The sequence below is a fragment of the Sceloporus occidentalis genome, unplaced genomic scaffold (genome assembly GCF_023333645.1).
Source record: "Sceloporus occidentalis isolate IW3139 unplaced genomic scaffold, rSceOcc1.0.p SCAF_3, whole genome shotgun sequence".
Lineage (NCBI taxonomy): Eukaryota > Metazoa > Chordata > Lepidosauria > Squamata > Phrynosomatidae > Sceloporus > Sceloporus occidentalis.
In genome coordinates this window covers 13,176,199-13,199,706 of record NW_028316983.1, presented here as the reverse complement: position 1 = coordinate 13,199,706, position 23,508 = coordinate 13,176,199, and the positions used below count along the sequence as shown (strand labels likewise).

At 40.2% G+C, this 23,508-nt stretch overlaps 1 long non-coding RNA gene across 1 annotated transcript; it reads left to right on the top strand.

Annotated features, from left to right (window-relative positions):
- Positions 1-5,418: 5,418 nt before the first annotated feature.
- Positions 5,419-18,441, top strand: LOC149315573 (uncharacterized). Its single transcript, XR_016280377.1, has 3 exons — positions 5,419-5,623; positions 14,382-14,461; positions 17,863-18,441. It is a non-coding gene; the product is annotated as an uncharacterized LOC149315573 (long non-coding RNA).
- The last annotated feature ends 5,067 nt before the right edge of the window (positions 18,442-23,508 follow it).

Below are 23,508 nucleotides of genomic sequence, written 5' to 3'. Positions count from 1 at the left end.
TTTGCTTTGGGGTATGTGTATGTAGAGAGAGAGAGAGTGTGAGTGTGTGTGTGTGTATATATATATATATATATACATAGTGTATGTATATATTAATACTACATATATTAATAAATATATTAAAAAAGGCACTCAGATAAATATGAGGACCTCATTTCTGGGAGTACCTTTTTAATTTTAATTTATTTATTTTTTGCTTACTTTGCTTATATATTTATATATATATATAGAAAGAGAATAATAGAATTGGAAGAGACCACAGGGGTCATGCAGGAATAATATTTTTTTTTGCTTTACCTCTAAGCTAAAAATTATACATTATATATATATATATATATCTCCCTCCATATTTGCAGATTTGATTATCCACAGATTTGATTCATATGTTCTCTCTAGGGATATCTAGGTCCTCCAGTGCAACTCTGGTCAACCTGAACTAAAAGTTCCCCTGGAGGACCTAGAGATTCCTAGAGAGAACACTCTACTAGGCCTTTGTAGCTCCTCCAGTGCAGTTCTATGGCCAGTGTCTGTCGGACGATGACCTCAGAGATGCGCTGGAGGACCTAGAGATTCCTAGACAGGTGTCCTCTCAAGTAAAAACATGGGACTTTATCACACGTGAGGAATTTCTCTTAATTTCGAATGAAAAGAAAGGGGCCAGAACGCTTTTACGTGAATTCACTAATTCAGCTAATCCACATGAATGCGAATTGCGTTCGAACTGGCTCCCCATTGCCTGAAAATAGCTTGCCATTGCCCTAATTTGCGTGTGGTAGTCTATCACGCAATAACGTTAAACCCCATGATTGCATTCAGGTTGCCATTGAGTTATACTTCCAATTTCCCTTCTCTGATAAACTCCATGATGTTTTTGTTATTTGCAGTTTTTCCATATCCATGAGGGTCTTGTGCCCCTAACCCTAGCAAATATGGAGAGACAAGTGTGTATATATACACACTCATACATATAGTCATCCCTCCTTATCGATGGATTCAAGCATCCACAGTTTGAGAATACTTTAAAAACATGTTGCCATTTTATATATTTTCTGTCCCATTGTACTGAATGGGACTTGAGCATCCTTATATCCACGTATACAAAGGGAACACTGTACACATAAACATACACTCTTCAGCAAAAATAAAAATTAAGAAGACGCTCCCAGATAAAACCTGGTTTTGGAGCGTTGAAAACAAAAGTCCTGACAGCACATGCTTTTCTCTATCTAGCAGCCGTCTGCTTTCGTTCCAGGTCGCCAACAATCTCATGCGTCGAAGCACCCTGTATGAGGAGTTTCTTCATGTATACTACAGATGTATATATATAAAGAGAACATATCACTCAGTCAGCCATAATTTATAACAGTCCATAGACCCAAAATGTAGACAATCAAAATATACATATCACTGAGTTCCTCAAAATAAAATTGCCCACAATAATACAAGGGTCACAGAAGTTGCTAAATCTAACTCTTAACTGTCCTCTTATACATCTGCCCTTTATTAAGTAAGATGAATGGAAGATCTGACCTTTGTTATGTAAAATTCCTGCTGGAAGAAACATGCCTGAATGTCACTCTTGTAGTTGCCAAATTTCTCTCCAAGGAAGCTAGGATTAGAACTCACTATAAAGGTAACATATCCATGCAAGATCCACAAGATAGTGATGCCTTTATTGGGATAATCAAAAGGCACATACATGTTGCAAGATTTCGAAGCTCCATCAGCTTCTTCCTCGGGTAAAGATGTCAAAAATGATGTGGGGGGGGGGGGGGGAATTGGCCATGGTCCAAAACACTCTGTAGAAATAATCCAGTTTGAGACGGCTTTAACTGCCCTGGCTCAATGCTAGGGAATCCTGGAAACTAGTTTTGTGAGACATTTCACCTTCTCTGGCAGAGACCTCTGGTGCCACAATACATTACAATCCCCAGGATTCCCTAGCACTGAGCCAGGGCAGTTAAAGCAGTCTCAAACTGGATTATTTCTGCAGTGTGTTTTGGACCATAGTTCTATTTGCTGAAGGCTATAATTACATCTTGACCAAATGCAGGGCTATGACTAACATTGACATTTTCTCCCCAACTGTATCATTTTTAACACCTTTGTCTGATGAAGAAGCCAGTGCAGCTTTGAAAGCTTGCAATATGAATAATGTACATTTTGGTTGGTCAAATAAAGATATCACTGTCCTGTGGATTTTGAATGATGCTGTACTTACACACACACAAGGTGACCAATTGTCATAACCACAAAGGAGGACAAGGCATCGTAAAATACAGGACATTCAAGAAAAATGTAAATAAAAGCTGAAAACATTCGTAGAAACATAAATTGATCCTTCTTAGTCCTGCTCAAAATGGAGGACATTTGACATTCCTCCTGGAAAGAAGACTAGAATGTAAGACCTGTCCTGGAAAAGGAGTACAACTGGTCACTCTGTATACAGGGTACTTTGACACATAAGAGATCATCAATGACTTGGAAGGAAATCTGGCAAGCGCTAAAAATAGAAAAGTGTGTGCTATGAGGTCTCTTGTTTTGAACACTGCAAAACATAGATATAGATAGATAAACAGATACACACATATACTGAGCCAGTGTGGTGTAGCGGTTTGGGCACTGGACTAGGACTCTGGAGACCAGGTTTCAAATCCCAGCTCTGCCATGTAAACCCACTGGGTGACTTGGGCAATTCATACACTCTCAGCCTCAGAGGATGGAAATAGCAAATCTTGCCAAGAAAACCTGAACAAATCTTGGCAAGAAAACCCCAGGACAGGTTTGCCTTAGGGTCACCATAAGTTGGAAAAGACTTGAAGGCACACAAGAGCAAGCAACAATATACACACGTACAACACACACTTTCCATAACACCTGCCATTAGCTTGAATATTCCTATTGGAGCCATGTAGTCCTATCTTCTAGTTCACGTTGGCCTTTAAAAATATACATCTCCTTTGTGTAAAGATAAAAGGACTCCTTTTTCAAAAAGAAAAGGTCAGTAGATGGCAATGGCAAACTCCTGAAGAAATTTGCCAAGAAAACCCTATGACAGGGTTGCCATAATTCAGAAATGATTTGGAGACACACAACATATTTAAAAGCACTGAGAAGGGAATATATGGCTTTCCCACCAAGCACCTTCATGTCTACATAAGACACCCTTTTTCCCTAAAATTTTAATTTTTTACTATTTTAGATGCTGTCATTTATGTTTACATCTTTCTTCTGTCAACCTCCCCTGAAGTCACTTGTGTACAGAATTAGTTTTCACACAGTTTCTGAAGACCTTTTATGTTTGCACCACAGAAATTGTCCAACCACAGAAATCATAGAGTAATTAAGTTGGAAGGGACCCCAAGGGCCATCCAGTCCAATCCCATTCTGCCATGCAGGAATTCACAATCAAAGCATCTCCAACAGATGGCCATCCAGCCTCTGTTTAAAAACCTCTAAAGAAGGAGACTCCAGCACTCCAAAGAAGTGCGTTCCACTGTCAAAAACACACTTTCCTCCATAAGAGGCAGTGTCTCAGATGTCATTGTTAACTATATGGACTTCACACCAGTCATGTACTGTTTTTCAGACTTTTGTTCATAATTAATCTATTTTGCCGGCAAGTGATTAATTCTTACCTGACACTTTTCCTGCCCCCCCCCCCCCCGCTTTTTAACTGAAACATGCATACATGAACATATATATCTTTACATTTCCAATCTTTACAATTCCAGTGAAATCCAATGAAATCTTTACATTTCCAATGAGAGAGTAACACAGGGATTAAGGCTAATCAAAATAATTACAATATAATAAATAATAATGACAACAATGGTGTTAATCTTAAAAGATGGTTAGTGTTGAAAGTTGTATATCCTTGTTTAATAGGGTGCTCATCAGTGATGCTTTTGCATTAACCTACCCTTTAGGGGGCTCCACATATTAGAGATCATAGGTCATGGGATGAGATAAAATATTGTAATATTTGAACAATTTATACACCCTAATATTTATTAGGGGCTGTTCTCATTGTGGTTAGCTCTATCTCCTTGCTCTTTTTATAATGAATTGGAAAAATGTCCACTTTCAGGCTGTAGTAGTCACTGTCTCCCTTGCAGAGCTACCTTATGTTGCGGTTGCCCTTTATTAATTATTCCTATGCTTAGCCCACCTCATCCTGAGGGCTCAGGATGGGTGGCGCTACTTTATTCTATAATTTATACTTCTGATGAGACTTTAAAAGTGGTTAAAATTAGAAGGAAAGAAAGTGTCCCCTTTTAAAACAAATTCAGTATTAAAAAGCTAGTATAAAGAGCTTCTTTTTAACTTATGATGTATCAGGCTCTTCAATAACTGAGATGAATCCCAGTTCTAAGAGAGGGAGAGGGAGAGATTATGCTGTTTTCTAATTTTAAGAAGCAGTTTTAAGACTAAGCTTTCCTGTTGGCTTCAGTGTCAATGCACAGTAGGGATTGCAAGTGCTCTCTGAGCAGCTGGAGGGGAGTCTGTGCTTCTTGCAGCAGGTAACTTGGTTTAGTTCCCAATTAAGGACTGCCTGAGGAAAACAGCAAAATGAAGGCATATAAGGAAGCTACTAACTGAGGCACTATGCCTTGTCTTCTTTGCAGGTATTTTTATATTTAGATATAGAAAAGAAATCCCTGCACTAACAGTTCCATTCTATAATCAAGCCATGTCCATGTGTTATATACTAAAGAGTTTGGAGACAGAAAGATTGTAGAAAATGACTATTCAATCTGTCCTGCTCTTCAAAATTCAGCAGCAAAAGGTAAAAAGAGGATGCCTTGAACTGTCATAACAAAGCAAATGTTAACTCTCCATGTCCCATCAAAAGCTCTAGCACTTTGTTCAGGGAAAAGCAAAGAGGTCTTTAAAAACCTGCTTTATAATTAGTCCTCTACTGAGTCTTTGATTTTGAGCGCCACTACAAGAAATGGTGTTGCTACAATATGTATCCTTACTCAGATACCAAAACAAAAAACAATATGTTTTGAACATCCAGCTTTTTTTTCTGGCTCAGATCTCATAATATTAATATATTTCATGTCCTTTGTTAACCTGTTGTTCCTTTTAATCTGACCACTTTGCACTTTATCCGACCTTGCCCTATCCCCCTTGCAATTTGGATAACTAGACATTTTGATTAGTAACTGTTGCCCTCACAACATGAAGTGCAGACCTCAGTTCAGTACTATTGAATAAAATAAAAGGAACAAAGTTTAGTTATGGCAGAAACATAATATCTGTGATAAGAGATTGTATACTACTTACCAAAGTCCAGGTTGACAAGAAACAATAGTTACAGATTATTAGTCATTCAACCTATTATGTCGTTGTTCTTCAGCTTCCTTACTAATTTTTCTTTTTACCTTTGTCCTTTCTTCCTCTTGCAGCAAAATGACTAGTGAGCGTAATTACCTCCGAGCAAAAGCCATGCTATTTCTATAATCTGGAGAACAAGTAAAATAGCCCTGAAATCTCAAACACTTCCTCAAGGCAAGAAAAATGTAGCGTTTACATGACGTAGACTACTTCACAAACAAGCCAATCCCAGCCATATTTACAAAGAAGTTCCACTGGTTTCAACAGCATGTATTTGCTGGTATGTATGTTTATAATTGTTGCACAATAGTACAAACTACTTTTAAGGTGACTTAATTCAAAGGTGAGTACAAGGTATAGTATGATTGGTAGATAGTCCACTAGTCCATTTATGGTAGACTATTTAGTGCTTGCTAGTTGCTCCGGTTTTTGCTCAATTAAATGGACCTTGGCCTGATCAAGCAAGGCACTTCCTGGGTGTGTACACTTGCTTTGTAAAATTAAAAAAACATGGGTGAACCATGCGTATTCTAGTTCCTTAAAGACAGAGTGCATCAGTGCATGGCCAAAGTCAGCCCATCCCTGGTTTCTTCCAAGGCAATTGCTTTAGCACTTGCTACTTGCTATTTAATGTGTGAGCAGGCTGTTTAAGTCATATTCAACTCACAGTTTTAAGGGTTGCTTCACACAAGGAGATGCTCAGCTGGCATTTTACCTAAAAATGAATACAGTAAACATGTTTGCAAGCATGTTTCATTTAGACAGGACCTGCTGTACATACTCAAATCCTGCCTGAACTTGGAAGCTAAGCAGGGTCATCACTGATTAATACTTGGATGAGAGACTGCCAACCAATACCTGGTGTTTTATGCTATATTTCAGAGAAAGGAAATGGCATAACCACTTCCGAGTATTCTTTGCTTAAAGACCCCTATGAAATTCATGGGGTCACCAGGTATCCTGAAGGCACGTACACACCATTTAGATACCTAGATTTGCTGCAGCATTGTTAAATATTATTTTTAATAACAATAGTACAAACCACTTTCAAGTGGTTAATTCATAGGGGAGTACAGGGGAGTAACTTTTTGTTGGCCACAAATTATATGCCTAGGTTCATTGCTTTTGTGCTCTTTTTCCATATTAGCCATCTAGAGCTGTAAAAGTAAATATGTTGCAAATGCACATGGTTGCTTTTTCTTATTGCTCCAATGGCACTTTCCATACCCAATGCTACAGACTTGAAGTGTTTGACTCTCAAACAGGAATATTTCCAAGTTCTGACTGTTTGGTCAGTGATAGACAACATCGTTCCTAAAACCTCATCCCTTTTTGTTACTTTAACAACATGGAGATGCTACATCTTGCATATTTCCATGGATCAAGGTAGCATTTGTACATTCTTGAATATATGGATTAATCCAGCTGTTGTTTTTCTCACTCTTGCTCCAAATTATTGGATCAGTGATGCTGGAACCAGCTAGTTCAGGACTTAGTCCAGCTTCACAGGAAACAGCTGTTCTGTATTAGCAGGTCCCATATTCACAGCATACTGAGGCCTCAGAGTATGTTTTGTCACATGCCCTCCAGTTGTCATGATTTATCAGCAAAAGTCACAGTCTTCTATCTTTCCACTTTTTCAATGGCTTTAAAATGTTCCAGTTTGTTTTCCTTCCAGCTTCCCCCTTTGACCTCATCTTACTTGATTTGCTGCAAATGAGCTCAAAGTAAACAGTTGCTTTGCAGTCAGTTAACTCAGCAGGGAGAAGAGAAGGGGGGAAAGCTTGCTCTTCTCAGTAAAAAGCAATCTCCTTCATCCTCTCCTAGTTTATGTGTTCATTAATAAATCTTGCTCTTTAGAATACAGTTGGCCCCACGTTTGTGTAGGGGATCTGTCGTCCCCCCCCCCCCGCGAAAACGAAGGCTTGCGTGCATTCAAGTCTCATAGGCTTGAATGGGGCGCACCCCTGTGCGCATGGCCCAGGCACACGCGCCATTAGAAATAGCAGAGGTCGCCCCTCCAAGGATAGTTGAGGTCGTGGATCTCAGATCCGCAGGTTAGGAGGGCGACAGTACATTCTAATGTTGCTTGGCCACGTGTCCCAGTTTTTCATCTGTGAAATGTTGCAGTTGTATGTCTTCATGCAGTCAGAGCGTGTAGATTTTTATACTGTACCATTTGTGAGTGCATATGGCAGACATTTTATTAGTGGTTTCTTACACAACAAGGCCCTAAATGAAGGACACAGTAAGCTAATCTTCTCAGTTGTACAATTTACTACTTTCAAGGGAGATTTTATAGTGGGGAATTGTTTACAAAATGCATTTCCCCAACTGAGATAATAACATTTCAAAGTCCTATCACCTTTTTCTGAAGATCATCTCTTAGGGGCAGGCCTTTTTTTTTAAAAAAAAAGCTGAAAATAACAGAGTCTCAAATTTAGAGTTATTCAAACTCATACAGCAGAATTTTCCAGGGAGAAAAATAATGATTTTTTAAACTGCTTATTAGTAAAATCGGGGGAACAAATGATTCTTTTCTAATGGTTTCCAATCTGTTTTTACTAGTCTTCAAAATTTGAGAACTACAAAAGACCAGTTTGTATGCTGGCCACAGTCCAACGTCCTCTGCTTTACATTTTGATTGTTTTTATTGGACAAGGACAATATTTTGATTTGATTGATTGAAAAATTATTTCTATACCGCCATTCCTGCGATCACGGCGGTTTACAGACAGTACAAATATAATATAATACAGATTAAAAAAACAATCATCCCAATAAAACACCCCGATTAAAACCAGCATAACTATTAAAATCCACATAGAATCAATCAAAATTACTAAAGAGTTAAAAATCCAAACAATACAGAACAGCAATACTACACAACAGTACACATAGGGGGAACAGTCAGGACATGTGGGAGAAAGCTTGACGGAATAACTGAGTCTTCAGGTTCTTCTTGAACGACTCCAGGGAGGGGGCTGAGCGGAGTTCTTCAGGGAGGGCATTCCAAGATTGCAGGGCTAAATGTTTGTATTTGTGTGGGCTTTTTTTAGTCAGTGGTTCTAGTTTTTACATGTTATCTAAATTTTTGTAAATTTTGGTTGAAGACCCGCAAGCTCTCTCAGTGTTTCCCTTAGAAAAAATAATTTCAAAATGGAAGTAGTCTCACTTTATGGGAGGGCTACAGTTTATAGCCAAGAGGACCTGCTTTTCATCACAAGGCCCTGGCTCCAGTCACTGACTTCTTCATCCAAGTTCTCAAGAGGCAGGCCACAACTACTTAGACAGCAGAAGGCTGGATTAAATAATAGTTATGCTTCGTTTTAGGCACAATTTCATTATGTACTTATATTTCTTATATGTCTTATTCTTAGGATTTTAATTCCTATTTTTATTTTAGAAACAAATTTTGTCCATTGTCAGTATTGCATGCCTCCTTGGACCTGGTGAATACAACCTCAGTCTTGACTGTGTAATTTTTATCAGAACGCATTCAAACACCATACCTTGATCAATTTTACCTAGCATACTTTTCAACATAAGCTCACTGTTACCACCATGTCTTAAACCCGTGTTGGCGAATCTGTGGCATGTGTGTGCTCTCTGGCATGCAAAACCATCTTTGAGGGCACATGGTGATCACAGCAAATAGGGACAGGGCACACATGCTTGGCTTGGTTCCTTTTCACGGCTTGGTTTGTCTTGGCCGGGGTGGGGAGCCGTGTGCAGCCGGCACAGCTCCTTGCTGTGGGCCAGTTCTCCCATGGACAACTGATCCGAAACAAGGAGGGGCCATACACGGGTCTTCTGGTGGAAGTCCCACCCCTTTTGGCTGGAAGCTCTGCCCCTTCTGGGCGGAAGGCCTACATCTTGCTATACCATGAGATTCTGGGAACTGTAGGTTTGTGAGGTGTAATGTTGTTGTGTTCCTCCAAGTCATTTCTAACTTATGGGCAACCTTAAGGAGAATCTATCATGGGGTTTTCTTGGCAATATTTCTTCAGAGGAGGTTTGCCATTGCTTTCTTCTGAGGCTGAAAGAGTGTACTTGCCCAAGGTCTCCCATGGGATTCATGGCCAGGTGAGTTTCTTCAGAGGAGGTTGGTCATTGCCTTCCTCTAAGGCTGAAAGACTGTGACTCCCCAAGGTCACCCAGTGTGTTTCCATGGCTGAACAGGGATTCAAACTCTGGTCTCCACAGTCATGGTCCAACACGCAAACCACTACACCATGCTGGCTCTTGCAAAATTAAATTACTTCAACAGTCTGAAAATACTGATAACATTTTCAAAAATATTGAAGCTATGAGGGGAAAAATTGGGGGAGGATTTTTAGATGCAGTGTTAGTGTCCTTTATAGATTGAAAGTCACTTTTTATGACACAACATAGCAAACTAACAGGGCTGGGGACTATTCGTAGTAAATTGGTTGTTGTTGTGTGCCTTCAAATTGCTTCCAACTTATGATGACCATAAAGTGAACCTATCTTGGAGCTTTCTTTTCACATCATTTTTCAAGGTGATAGCCATGTTAGCCTGTTTTTACATCACTGTTGGATGGCCACTTGTTGGGGGACTATGTATGAGGCCTCTCTGATAGTTATACATTGTTTCTCATTTCTATTTAATTAGGAAAATCCATATCAAATAAACTGGTCATGGCGAGTCATGTATCTCAAGCTAATGGCCAAAATTCCTGCATGAGACTTATAGCTTTGATGTAGTCACTGCTCTCTCTCTCTCTCTATCTGATCCTCTAAAATGCACCTTTAAAGCCAGGCAGCTATGTACTGAGTAAAGGAGCTCTGCATTGCTAGCAAATGGGATGCTGAAGGATGACACGTCTAGTCCCTTTCCGCCAGCAAGACCCAGTTGGTGTGCAGAATCAGGGACCCTTGCAGGATCCTATCACATCTCTTTGCCTTTCCACTCTCACTGGTAGAAGGATGTAGCAAGTTAGGCCTGTGCCATGAGGCAGATGGCTTTGGGAAACCATCATAGCCAAACCTTAACAACTACCCAGTGGCATGAAAGAGTTCATTTGTATTGTGTGATACCTTTTTTAAAAATTATCATTGCAGTTTGAGACTTGAAAAAGATATAAAAGTTGCCAATGGACCGGGAGAGCAAATTTTCCTCTGTTGCTTTCTGCTTTTACAGTTCTTAAAGCTATGGTTTCTTTTTCTACACCAAAGTTGGAAAATTTGTTCCAGTGAACTTTAAGGCTTATAGGGCCAGAACTATTGCTTCCCTGCTGCTTGGGATTGTTGGGATAGGAACAACTGATGAGGCTCTTCAGTGCATATAAGGATAGACTGTAAGCGGGGAAAATGTTTGCACACACCAAATGTGCTGCCTTGAATCTTAAGGCAAGCAGCTGTATGGAGTACAATTTTAACTACTAGCTATACATTCATTTTAGAAAATCTGTACATCTGGTGAACTTGGTCTCCTCAGACAGGGTTGCCAAAGTCAGGACTTTCCCAGAGATTATCCCTTTTCGTGTTATAGGAGTGTGGCTCTGGTGATAGGAGGGTGATGTCACAAGGGGAAGACTGTCATCCCTTTAAGCGTTACACATTAAGCATCAACCACAATTGTAAAGTGTATTCCATTCATATGAAAAACCCAAGACTAATAAATGAGGAAACATCCCCACAAATGCATACTTTTCAAGACACTGCTCTTGTCCTAAGATTCCTCTCCTTTTCCCTGAAGACTAAACAAGAAGCTCTGAAACTCAGGCAATGCCTTCCTTCAGTGGTACATAGAGGGAGGAAACTGTTCTGCATAAAATATATTCATTTGGAATTTTCTGTGGATATGCTTACTGCTTTTGATATGGGGGAGATGGTATATTTAGGTTCTCATATATATTTAATCATATATTTGTCATTATTGTGATATAGTGATATTTAATATTTTAACTCCTGAATCCTGTTAAATAATTCCTAAACAAAACAGAAAGGGCTTTGTTAGAAAAATGTTTTATACCAGATTTTCAAATACATATTAGACCTGATCTTTCTGAGGATCTATAATATAGGAAGGTAATTCTTTACAAAATTTCTTCTTGAAGGAAACAAGTGTACCAATTTTCCTCCTTCTGTAAGAAAGTTTCTGAAAACTGAGTGTTGTTTGAAGACTATAATTCAGAACTTGTTTTGTGCAAAACTGGCTTTTTCTTTACCCTGAACCAAATACAAGAAGGTCAGGGTCTCATCCACAGATGCATAAACCACAGATGACTGTAATAAAAACATAAGAATATTAAATAATATAATAAGAATAATGTTTACAGTCAAAATGTACAACAAATAGGAATATATACAGAACTAAATAGAATGCCACAACTTCTGTTTACTGCACAGAAAATGCTATTTCCTGCACAAAACAACCATGTGTGAATTTTGTGCAGAATTAGTCTTGAATGTCAAAGACTCTTGTCAATCCAGGATTCCTTCCATCTCTTCTATAGAACTCTTTGTCTGTGTTGCTCCCTGTGTCACCAGACCTAATAAATATGCAGATTTTACACACAGCATCTTCCCATTTGTGGTTTTCCAAAATTTGTACTAGCTACTAGAGAAATTTCCAATACTGAGATTTTTTCAAAGTGTTTACAAACTAACCTGCAAACCTCAGGTCCAGTTATAACCAAATCATCACTCCTTATTGGTAGATACTTTTAACTACTGAGGAATCTCCTTGCCATTTAAGATGCAAGATAATAAAACTAAATTGTTTTGATGTCTCTTGTGGATAAAATTGTTTGGACCCACCCAACAGGGGCCCAGTTACTTCCTTTTATTTTGGAAGTGATCAGATTTAGGTTTTTACATTTTGTTATTTAATAGGCAATAAGAATATCTACTGCCAAGCTTCCCAAAAGAGTGTGTTTGCTCTGAGACTTCATAGCTGTGCATCATTGCTTGGTCTACCTTGAGCTCTGTGTGTCTGTGTGAAGAGAGGGAAAAAGAGAGAGACTGGTTTCACATATAGGCCTGTTACAGACAGCCAAAATAAAGCTGCTTCGAGTCACACTGGAGGTATGGTGTTTCAATGATGCATGCGTCCTAAGAGTCCAGAAGCCACACCAAAGCCACGCTCCAGTCCTTAGGGCTGAAGCATGGCTTTGGTGCGACTTCTGGACTCTTAGGACGCATGCATCATTGAAACACCATACCTCCACTGTGATTCGAAGCAGCTTTATTTTGGCTGTCTGTAGCAGGCCATTGTGTCTGTGGAGGCAGCATTGAGGAGAGGGATTAGAAGTTGCATAATATCCCACACAGGAACCTTGAGAGTGTCTAATAGGTCTCTAAAGTTGGTGGCCACAACAATGGAACAGGAGGAGGTTCCTACATTGGTGGCAGAGGTTAGTATAAGGAAAAGCCCTTGCTCTTGGTGATAGCTGTGAGATTTGTAGAAGTCTTCACACATGGTGGCTGAGGTGAGGGAGGAAAGTGATGGAATAAGGGTTGGAAATGTCACCACAATCTACCATGTCCAAAGCAGGCTTTTAAATAAGAGGCCATATAATGGCCTCTTTCAAGGCTGGTGGCATCATCACCTCTTTCAAAGAAGCAGTGCCATCTTGGACTTTTTGAGGTAATCTAGCCAAGATGAGGTCAAGCAGAGGTTGTTAGTTGAAGCCTTTCAAGAGTTATGATCACCTCAGCTGAAACTGATCCCATAAAACTGCTCTGAACATCGCCATCCAAACTCTTATCAATAGCAAGTTCAGCAAATCCCTATCTATCTAAGGAGGGAGAAAGAGAATGCAAAAATCTCCCAACAAGCACACATCTGAGCAATTTTACTCAGAAAGTGCCAACCAAGCAGGTATCCAAGAACTTTTCTTCTACCCTCGTAGGGTTTGAATGGAGTGCCTCTTCTGGGTGCAATAGTGGTATAATTGGTGAAGAAATGGAGAAGATTCTTCTGTTGTTTTACCTTTTAAAAACAATTGATCCTCCCCAGTTCTTTCTGTGGCAGACGATGTCTTCTCAGATTGTTTTGTTTTTGAGATTTTGGTCTGAGGTTGTTGTTTTTTCCAGCATCAGTTTCTCAAGAAAACACCATGCAGAAGGCTAGAACAGCAATCATGTATCCTTCATCAGAAAGCAAAGAACTCCCTCCCTAAGCTACAACTTAGAACAGCATCTGGTAATTGCATACCAGTCTTTTTGTAAAGATTCAGGACCTGCTTTGCCTGTTAACTTGTGGGAGATTATCCCCATGATCTGAAGTTGTGATTGTACGGAGACAATATTTGGAATTAACAAGAATGTCCCATTTAAGATCTCTGCTCTCATACACCCACATTTTATAATATGCGCACAGTCTTACACTAGTGGACAATTGTGTGCAATTACTATATGAGAACCCACAATTCTGGAGTATTAGCACATGGTGTGCATGTTCAGTGTTTGTAGATTAAACCATGATACAGGTGCCTCGCCTCCGAAGCTGCTCTTCAAACACGCTGTCTCACTGGTAAGCCTAACACAATAATTATCATGTCTAAAATGCCTGTCATTATCCACTGCCCTTCTGAAACTGTAATTATAATTACACATCACTGTCATTCAATATCTTTAAAAAAAAACAGTTAATGCCCCACATATACACATGCGCTCCAGCCCATTTCCACCCATGCATCATGCACACTCGCTCTTTTGTTTTCAATCTCAACTGCCACATTAATCTTTCTATTTAAAAATACAATCTATACGATTTCCAGATTTTGTAGTAGGAAAAAGAACAATCTATTTGTAATAGTGTTATAGAAACAGCTTTTCTTTTGTATCCATTTCACCCTTTGGCCCCTTGTTGTCCTGGTACAAATGTTTTTTCAGTTCTCAATCACACTTGCTTTCTCCTCAAGGATGATCTGCTTTGGCCATTTATTGCCTCCCTTCTAAAATATTTTTTGTCAGAAACATATCAAAGAAAGTGACATGTGAATCTTTTTAGAGGAAGACCACCTTCTAAGCCTCTGCTTAGTCAAATATCATTTTCATCTCCACAGATGTTTAATATCCTAAGAAAATCCTTCAAAGAAGAATGCAGTACACAGGCAGATTGGTCTGGAAGAAGATGCTCCATTAGGTTTGTAGAATTTCAGAGATGACACAATCATTTTAAAGTAGGTGAAGTTCTTTTAACATAGGTGAAATGGTTCCAATAACCATTCACTGTCAGTACTGGAAAACAGCTGTGCTTTGTATTAACTGCAGTCTTCAAAGACAGGCTCACATACTATTGCACTAAGCTAAACTGGTAGTCATTCAGTTGTAGGTAACCATGGACAAGCTATTAATGCAAAAATAATTTCAAGAAAGCAAAATAATGCATATTGACAACTATGCAGCTGCCCCTTCCCCTATTAAATACAAAGTTTCTAAGCACAGTAGGTTATTATAGTGCTATTAATCCACTTTAACTGTTGTGGAACACTTAAAATTCTCAGCTAGAGAGCTCTTAGGCCTCACTAAACTATAAATCCTAGAATTCCACCGGAGGCAGCCATATCAGTTAAAGTGTAATATCAGTACTATAACAGTATAGCGTGATATTGACCTGGCAGAACCTAACTACACCTATGCTTAGTCTGATGCCTATCTGCAAAATGGGAACAAGCATACCAAATTGGTTCGGGATTGCTGTAAGAATAAATGAGCTAACACAAGATGTATGCTCAAAAACACCTCTAAAATGCTAAGTATTATTAGTACTGTAGAAATTTTACTATATGATAATAGCAATGGCAGGATTGATATTATTATATAACAATAGCAATGGCAGCTTAGGCACAAGTCTTTGTTGTATGAAATTGTTGATACTGAACAGTGTCAATTGATAAGATAATAATAATAATAATAATAATAATAATAATAATAATATGTTTTATTTATAGACCGCTATTCCGCAATGATCATAGCGGTGTACAGTAAAAATCTTAATGCAATACAAATACAAGGTGACAAAGGAGGGAGAAGTCTCGTCCTTCAGGCAGTCCCTGATGTTGCTGGGTCTGCCTGATAACTCCCTCTGAGGCCGAGATGACAGTTGAGGAGGGAGGGGCCTCTTCCTTCAGGCAGTCCCTGATGTTACTGGGTCTGCCTGATGACTCCCTCTGAGGCCGAGATGACAGTTGAGGAGGGAGGGGCCTCTTCCTTCAGGCAGTCCAAGATGTTGCTGGTCTGCCTGATGGCTCCCTCTGAGGCCGAGATGACAGTTGAGGAGGGAGGGGCCTCTTCCTTCAGACAGTCCCTGATGTTGCTGGGTCTGCCTGATGGCTCCCTCTGAGGCCGAGATGACAGTTGAGGAGGGAGGGGCCTCTTCCTTCAGGCAGTCCCTGATGTTGCTGGTCTGCCACATGTATTTATGTGTATTTATGTATGCTGCCTAATTGCTGGATGGTATAGGGTCTATAAATCTGTAACATCTTGTGTGCTACAGCTAATCAGAGGCTTCACAGGTTTTTTTCTTTCTTTTGTGGTACAATCCCTTCTGCCAGGTGAAATATAAGTTCTGACTAAAGCACAACCTGCTGGCAGAACTGTCCTGCTGGCTGAGATCCACCAACAGAAGAGTAGGAAATGGATGCTGAAAGGGCAGAGTAGAACTGAGTTATGTTAGGTCCAAACCTCCCCCAGTTTAGGAACACAACCAGTGTGTCAGCTCACAGTTGGCCACAAGTGTTTACCCCAAGTAATCGCTAGGCTGAAAGGGGTTTCATATCAAACCTATGTGATGTGTCCAGATGTCCAGATGCCTATTTCTGATCTCAGCAGAAGCAAGAGCATGCAGGCTTTACATGAGATCCTGCCTATGAAGAAGTAGTGGCAGCTCCAAACTCAGGGATGGGTCAGTAGGGCAGATTTGGTGTTCGTCTAACTGGTACTTGTGCCAAACAACGCAGCATCACACCAAATTCAGTCTGGTGTGTTCTACGAGACATCCAGCCTTCTCTGTCAGAGAGTTCTGGTGCTACAGCAAACTAGCACTGAGCAAGGGCAGTTAAAGCTATCTTAAACTGGATTATTCCTGCAATGTGTTTTGGACCCCAGTTTCTCCCACCTTCTGCTCCAGGTTGATCCTCATTAATCTATTTGCTCACCAAAATTCCCTTCCTGGAAACTATTTCAACTGACTTCCATATAATGAATAAAGGACTGATATTTAAACTTTCTACAAAACAGTTGTCCAAGATGGTTTATGACAATTATGATTAAAACTCAGTTTAAAAAAAACTTTAAAAAACAGATCAGTGGGAGGTAAAATAATTTTTTTAGATTGTAGGTTTTTTTAAAAAAATCTTACTAATTCTGTAAATAGAAAGTGGCAAACAACTGACAAAAGCAGTAACTTCCTCAAGGAAACAAGCAAAATCACAATGCACACAACCCCAGTGTGGTTCATTTTCATACTACAGAATTATAGCACTCTAACACCACTTTAACTGCCATTGATCCATTCTATGCAATGCTGATACTTTGTGTGTGTGTGGTATTTAGAATTATCTTCCAGAGATCTGTAGTGCCCTGCTGCTCTTGTTACTGTTGTGGCCTTCAAGATATTTCTGACTTATGAAGACCATAAAAAATATCATGCAGGTTTTCCTGGCAAGATTTGTTTTGAGAGGGTTTGACTTTGTTTTCGTCTGAGGCTGACTGAGAATGTGACTTTGCTGAAGGTCGCCCAGCAGGTTTCTATGGCTAAGTGGAGGATTCAAACCCTGGTCTCCAGAGTCATAGTCCAACACTCAAACCACTATGCCATGCTGGCTCTCATGATACCTACAGGGGGGAAAAAGAATATAATAAACCATACACACAGTATCCCCTTGCCAGTACTGACAGACAGAAAAAAAATTGGACCTAGGTATCCTAGACTCTGAGCTTAATTCCAAGCATCACAACCTCTCCACCAGCTATCCACCAGGCATTTGGGTCTTCCAACTTCCCTTCTCAGGGCAGGAAGAAACAAACAACATGAAAGTTGGTCTCCTCTTACCCAAGGCCAAATTTTTGGTTGCAGAGCAGATGGACCTCATCATTTTCTCCCCACACTTCTCATGTAATTCTCCATGGCTTCCAGCACTACTTATTCCAGCCACTGATAAGGATGGCACGCAGTTATTGTCAAATACAATTTCCAGAAGATATATCAAACCTGGTTTTGCAGTGCAAGACATGAACTGGGTCACCCAGATATTTTATGGCTAAAGCTAGATCCTTCCTATTTGTAGCCATCATTCGGGTGAATGGAGAACTAATGTCATCTCCCATAGCAGACTACAATGAAAAGCACCATCACTTGAATTTCAGCATCCAAGTTGGCAACTTGGACATATATTGCCTATAACACAGAGCCAAGTCCGGTGCTTAAATAGGAATGTTAAGGTACTTTCCTCATTACAGCTAGTATGCAGCACTCCATATGTCTAGCAGTATGCTCCCCGTATATTTTAATTCTTGATCTTACTGTCTTGTTTTATTTTTCAGAAGTCCAGGTCTACCAAACAGGATTGCAAGACTGATTGTCCATGCAGGCTGAAAGAAACAGCCCTGCCTGATTTCAGAACTCAACTGTTCAGACAATGCACGTGCTCAGAATGGGAGGAAAATGGACTCAACCTGTGTTCTGGGGCTTAACATAGTAGCAAAATAAAGCTCAGCTTGGCTGTGGCCCAAGCTGGAAAGAGTGAATAATCACACATGTGTGCAAATTGTGCACTGGTGTGGAGACAGGGTGATGGACCAGGCAGCCAATCGGATTGGTCAGGAGCAGGCACCCTACAACGGATGAGTCTCTAGTGCCATTGTTGACCATTATTTTTGTTGCCCTCCTACAAATTGACAGCACAATTGTACAAGTGATCAGCTTTGATCCACTGTACAACCTGTGGGGCAAAATGACAACAAATGCAATAGGTTACCAAGAATAAAATGGATTTATTAAAAAACATTAACAAACTGGCCAATCCAATGGGAGCAAGGAGGAGCAAAACAGAAGTTAAATAAATAAATTTAAAATAATACTTCAGTCCAATCAAAAATTATCAAAAGAAGTAAATAATAATAATAATAATAATAATAATAATAGGATTTATTTATATTCCGCCCAGTCACTGGGAAACTGGGCGGCTTACAGCAGAGGGGATAATAGACGGTTCCCTGCCCTCAGGCTTACAATCTAAAAGACACGACACAAAAGGAGAAGGGAATGGTGAGGGAGGGGGGATCAGATCCAGTATTCTTCTCTCCCTCTGAGGCCTGGACCAAGGCAGATGGACCGGAGGGAGGTCTCTTCTTCTTCAGGCTAGCCCTGATGGAGCTGGGCCAGCCTATTCTCTCCCTCACAGGCTGAAAGATGACAGTTAAACCTAGAATGAAGTAGATCTTACTATACTAGGCAGCTGGGAGACGTGTGCTCCGATAAGAGGGCCCTTACATCTGAGGTCCCTCAAGGAGCCATTCTGTCTCCCATGCTTTTTAACATTTACATGAAACCGCTGGGAGAGATCATCCGGAGACATGGGGCGCGGGGTTATCAGTACGCTGATGACACCCAAATAGTCTTCTCTATGTCTCCGACTGCTGCAGTGACTGAGGATGGCATCTCTCCTCTTGTGGCCTGTCTGGAGTCGGTAATGGGCTGGATGAGGGAAAACCGACTCAGTCCGAATCCAGAGAAAACGGAGGTACTCGTGATAGGTTCCCCCGGCCCAGGGATGGCGGTGGTTCCACCTGTCCTGAACGGGATCACGCTTCCCGTGAAGGACTCGGTACGCAACCTGGAGGTGCTCCTTGACTCGTCTCTCCACCTTACAGCTCAGGTGGACGCGACGGTCAGGATCACCTGTCATCAGTTTCGGCTGATTCGCCAGCTGCGTCCCTTCCTGGACCGGAGGCACCTTGAAACGGTAGTACACGCTCTGGTAACCTCTCGTTTGGACTTCTGCAATGCGCTCTACATGGGGCAGCCCTTGTACCATACCCGGAAGTTACAATTAGTGCAAAATATGGCAGCCAGGCTGGTTACTGGCATATCCAGAGCCAGCCACATAACACCAGTGCTCAAAGACCTGCACTGGCTGCCTATTCGTTTCCGGGCGCAATACAAGGTGCTGGTTATTACCTATAAAGCCCTAAATGGCTTGGGCCCAGGATACCTTGAGGACCACCTCTCCCCATACAATCTGCCCCGCTCTCTCAGAACATCTGGGCAGCAGTTATTGAGGGTCCCAGGGGCCAGGCTAGCCTCTACATCTAGGAGAGCCTTCACCATCTCGGCCCCAACCCTCTGGAATTCTCTGCCCATTGAGCTTCACTCGGCCACCTCCCTGGCCCAGTTTAAAAAGGGGCTTAAAACCTTCCTGTTTAGGTCAGCATTCCCTGACACATGCCCCAATTAGCTCTTCCCCTCCCTATGCCAGCAGTGGCAAGCTGGTTAGATTGTTTTAATTCTTGTTGTATTGTTGTATTTTAATTTTAATTGTATACCCATGTCATTTGTATGAATGTTTTATAATGCTGTACACCGCCCTGATTATATAGAAGGGTGGTATAGAAATAAATTTTTTATTATTATTATTATTACTAGGAGACTAAAAAAACTAATTGCTGTTTGTTGTTGTTTTTGTGTGCTTTCAAGTTGTTTCCAACTTATGGTGATGTTGTTTGTGCCTTCAAGTTGTTTCCAACTAATGGTGATCCTAGGGCGAACCTATTATGTGGTTTTCTTAGTGAGATTTGTTCAGATGCAGTTTGCTATTGCTTCCCATGGAGATGAAAAAGTATGACATGCCCAACGTCACCTAATAATAATAATAATAATTATTATTATTATTATTATTATTATTATTATTATTATTTATAGCCCACCCAATCACAAGGAATCCGGGCGGATTACAGCAATGAAAATACAGAGAATAAAATAAAATGAAAGACAGTGACGTAAGTCACAGAATTTACAACTAGACCTGATGGAAATGGGCCTATCTTTTTCCGTTCCTCCCAGGTCTGATGATGACAGTAGGTACAGAGGGAGGGTTCTTTTTCTTGAGGCAGGAATTGTATTTTAATGAATTTTAATTCTTCTCATTAAATTTAAGAGAAGAATTGGTGGACAGATCGATGTAAGTAGGTTTCATGGCCAAGCTGGGAATCAACCCTGGTCTCCAGAGTCATAGTCTAACACTCAAACCACTATGCCATGCTAGCTTAAGCATTTTCAATCTGCCATGTGTTTATATGATCACAGCATAGTATTTACAATCAGCCTCATCTATGTCTCCCAAAACTTATTAGTTCTTTCCAGTGCTCATCATGTCTGTCTAATGTCTAATTTCATTACTGTTATTAATTTGTTTAAATCAACCATATATAGTTTCAATAGCCATTCTTTTAGCTAGGCATTCTCTAAAAATAATTAATTCCTCATAGATTTATTACGGTCAGCTGATCAAACATTATAATTAATTGTTTTTTGTTTAAAATTTTGCTATTGAAACAGTGAGCAATTTTTCCAGATCAATATGTTGTGCCGTGTGAAACATCTAGTGCTAGAGTTTGCCATTATATTATGATTATAATAGTTATACTATAATAAGCTTCAAAAGTTAAATAAATGTGTGGGAAGATCAGTTGCCACTTTAGAGAAACTATTCTAATTATGAAACAAGTTAAATCACAAAGTGATTGAAAAACTTAATACAAAGTGTTTTTTAAAACAGGCCCAAATATTAATTGCTTTAAAAATGTACATAGGGCAAGAATATTACAGTATTTCATTTTTTAAAAATTATCCATAGTGAAATACATTTGTCCCTCCACATTCACTGGGGTTAAGGATGCAGGACCCCCATGAATGTGGAAAAACCACAAATAACAAAAACACTATATTTTTACCTGAGAAAACACCTCTCTAGGAATCTCTAGGTCCTCCAGTGCAACTCTGTGGTCAACATCTGCCAGATATTGGCCATAGAATTACCCTGGAGTAGCTACAAATGCCTAGTGAAGTGTTCTCTCTAGAACTCTCTAGGTCCCTCAGTGTGACTTTTGGTTAAAGTTGACCATAGAGTTGCACTGGAGGACGTAGATATTCCTAGAGACAACATATCAATAAAATCAGCGAATAATCAGAGTCGCAAATGTCAAAGCCACAAATGTGGAGGGACGAGTGTACAAACAATTCGCATGGTGTATAGAGTTTTCCTTTCCATTATATGCTTCTCAGTGCAGGAACAAAAAGAGAAGGATCACAAACAGGAGAAGCACCTAAGGCTGCATCCTCTCTGCAGAAAGAATGCAGTTTGACACCGCTTTACCTGCCATGGCTCCATGAGATGGAATTCTGGGAACTTTAGTTTTGTGAGACTTTTGACTTTCTCTGACAGTGAGCTTTGGTGCAACAGCAAACTACAATTGCCAGAACTCCATAGCATTGCGTTAATTATTTCTAGATTATTTCTGCAGTGCAGGTGGAGCCAGGTGATTAGCCCACGTAGTTATTAAGAGTCACATCTCCTCTTAGTTTTTCTTGGATAATTTGCAGGAAAGTAGCAGACTCCCCAGGCTGAATTAGATTAGGTCCCACATCACCACCAACATAAGTACCCACAACAAAACATGTAAATGGAGCCCATACACAGTAACATATCCACTGGGACATGAGTGGAAACATCCACAACAATGATGACATCCACTGACACAGGCCTGAGTCTCCACAGCAACACACACATCACCTCCATCACCTGAGCCAACCCAGGAAGTTGCATGAAGAAAAACTGCATATATACCTACACAGTAGATGTAAGTGGTGAACTCGCCACGGGTCAGTGTAAGAGGGGTGCCCCAAAGAAGAGATACAAGGACCCCCTGAAACAACATCTCAGGCTTGGCCAAATCGATCACCAACAATGGTCCGCCATGGCCTCGCATTGTGAGGCATGGAGACGCACTATCTACGATGTTGCAACCTTTTTCGAAAACACACACCGAACGAGTCTCGAAGAGAAACGACAATGCAGAAAGAACCACAACTCGGAAACATCACCCAAGGAGACTCTCTGCTGTGCTTTCTGAAACCGGACTTGTTTATCTTGGATCAACCTTTTTAGTCATCAACACGCTTGTAGAAAGCATGGGATGAGTCCTTCCTGAATCTTCGTTTGCAAAGAAAAGCCAGAGAGAGAGAGAGAGAGAGAGAGATGTAAGAAACTTGAAATATGTACAAACGTAGAGCTATAGTATCCAGTTCCTTAATGGATATTAATGGTAGCCATCACAGATAGGAGGGGGGCAGAATTTGTTCAGACCATATCAATAGGTAGGCATAGGCAGCCCATTTAAGGTAGAAAATCTAGGAGTATAATTCAAAGACATTACAGGCTGAGTTTCTGTTATCCAGAATCCTGAAATCCGAAATACTGCAAAAATCAAAACTTTTTAATGGATGGCTGAGATAGTGAGTACCCAGCTTGTTGGGGGCAATTAGCTTACAGTTGTAAACTGCTTAGACCAGTGGTTCCCAACCTGTGGGTTGAGACTCCTTTGGGGGTCATGGGGGTCGCCTAAGGCCATTGGAAAACACCTATTTAATTACAGTTATGAAGTAGCAATGAGAATAATTTCATGGGTTTGGGTCACCACAACATGACAAACTGTATTAAAGGGTCGCAGCATTAGGAAGGTTGGGAACCACTGGCTTAGACACTCTTAATTCAGTATGAAGCGGTATATAAATGAAGCTGTTTGTTTGTTTTGTTTTGTTTTGTTTCGTTTCTGGTGGTTCAGTGTACCTGCAGTCTATGTGTATATGGTGTATGTAAAACTCAAATGAATTTTGTGTTTAAACTTTAGTACCATCTCCAAGATATTTCATTAAGTGCTTATATGCAAATATGGGTATTCCATACACACACACACACACACACACACAAAATAAAAGCCCAAGATAGAAAAGTTTAGGGATATCTGTTTAGAAGTATATATTTAAACAGTTCTATCCCACCTCCCGTTCCAAAAATGTCTACAGTATAAATATTTTCTCTAAAAAAATAGATTAAAAATCTAAAAGGACTCACATTGAAACATACACTTGGAAAAAGTCCATGTAGGGAAACTTCAGACTGAACCCGACAT